This window comes from Chanodichthys erythropterus, chromosome 7, assembly GCF_024489055.1.
Source record: "Chanodichthys erythropterus isolate Z2021 chromosome 7, ASM2448905v1, whole genome shotgun sequence".
In the NCBI taxonomy this organism is placed as follows: Eukaryota; Metazoa; Chordata; class Actinopteri; order Cypriniformes; family Xenocyprididae; genus Chanodichthys; species Chanodichthys erythropterus.
In genome coordinates, this window is record NC_090227.1 from 23063199 (window position 1) to 23065620 (window position 2422).

The window sequence follows — 2422 nt, forward strand, 5'->3', positions numbered from 1 at the left end:
TGAATAAATCAATATCAAAAGCAAACATTAATTTGTCAGATAATGTTAACTGTCATTTGCAAAACATTGACAATACAAGTGTTGAAAAATATCTTGTATGCATGTACAATATAGACACAGATGGAATGACTTTAACTGAATAACAGTGACATGTTTTCATCGTTATATAGGCAAAGTGATAAATTTAGCCCCAAAGTTATACATTCATAAATTATTTAATTTCTTTAAATTCTTTCTCTCTGTAAATGTTCAAATAATGCTTGACCCTTTAAAAGCAGAAAGCAAAGGACCAGTTTAATGTGCAAACATCACACCTGCTTAAACAACAATATTTTACCTTGGTAAAATTAAACAATAAGTCAAGAAGCCGTGATTTACAGCGAAGTGATAACGGCTAAGAGGAGTTAGGCACGACGTTGAGCTTCACAGGACTTATTGCTTTTATAAAACGGTACCACACAATACAAACATTAAAGCCAAAAAAATGGATCAATGCAATTTTCATGAAGTAAAATCATTTAAAGGCTTCCTTCTGCTAGAAAAAAATAGTCCCCGACAGTGAACAGCAACAGAAGTTACATTATTATGCCATTACATAGCGACAAAGACTGTCTTTATGAGTGAGTCACTTAGTCACAAAGACTTTTATATTTCAAATTGTTGTGAACACGGAACAGGACGCAAATGACAAATGCTTTGATTAACTGCCAGTGTCAGCAGGGCACGGGAAATCCCATTAAATGTTAAAAGGACAAGATCGCAGCGGACATTCAAATGGATTTTTTATTATGAACATAAGACTGACCTGAAGGAAAATGCTACATTTGAATGCAGGTAATACACTTGTCACTCGATAATCTCTCTCACAATACTCTTCTATATAATGCAGTTAGAGAACAAACATATGTTTACGTTTCTAAGAGTGGTTGCTAAGACAAATGCAGCAACATACACATTCAATGGAGCAGCGATACTTATGTAATGCGGTCAGCTGTATGTTTACAACGGCTTCGAGCGGACCTCAACCAATCAGAATCAAGGGCCAGAACTATGTTTAATAACATACCACCTACTGGCCGTTCATAATGCCCGAGACAGAAAAGCTTGTTGCTTCAAAGCAGGTTGAAGTTGCTCATTAGTTAACTGTGTAGCCTGTTTAAAATAGCATACTATACTACTATTTCTGCACTATTAGTATACTGTATGCAAAGTGTTTGTATGCATTTAACACACAAAAATGCAATTTTCTTTTTTTTCTTCAATATAATGATAACTGAATGTCACTTGATGAATCAAATATTCAACTTGAGAAGTCATGTAGGATAATTCTGTTTGAAATGTTTATCACTGCATAATGAATATGGTTTCACAAACAAATTAAACAAAAACATAAGATGTAGTATACAGTGATTGCAGTGAAGTATGCAGTATGTTAGTATTCCACTTCGAACACTGAGCACATTGAAGGGAAATTTTCTTCTTTGCCCTTCAGATATATAGATTATATACAAGACAAAATTCATCAAAAAAAAAAAAAAAAAAAAAAAATTACAAACATAATACTGGCCAAATGACTGAAACACATCCACATATACTGTGTTGATGCTTTCTAGCTTTTTTCTTGATGGTACTGATAAGGTTTTATAGATTTTGGTCACGTTGATGCTTCGATTTAAAGACTACAACCCATTTGAGGTGCGATTAAACAGCCCTGTTCATGAAAACACAACACACAATGACAGTAAAGTAGCACAGCACTGTACATGTGTTGTTGTTAACACTATATCCTTCTCCTGTAGGACAAGAAGTCCCTTCATAAGGATGTTGATCTGTACAGAGTGTTATTAAACCATCAAACATCTGATAATGACCGTCCTTCAGATAATATGCAACAGATGTAGTATGTTAAACAGATGGTGTTATTCTTTCCATTCCAAATGCTTCTATTCATCTCCATTTCTCATCCATAATTCCACACATCACTGTTTCAAAGGGGGTGTCACACACCTATATATCATGCATATATACAGTACCATTCAGAAGTTTGGGGTTGCTGAGATGTTTAAATATTTTGGAAAGAAGTCGTTTATACTCATCAAGGCTCATTTATTTGATCAAAAATACAGTAAAAACAGTAATATTGCAAAATGCTTTTTTTATTTTTTTTTATTTGAATATATTTTAAAATGTAATTTATTCCTTTGATGGTAAAAAAGAATTTTCAGCATCATCACTCCAGTCTTCTGTGTCACATGATCCTACAGAAATCATTCTAATATGCTGATTTGCTGCTCAAGAAACATTATTATTATTATTTTTATTATCAGTGTTGAAAACAGTTGTGATTATTGATATTTTTGTGTTAACAGTGATACATTATTTTCAGGATGCATCCTTGCTGAATTAAAGTATTAATTTGTTT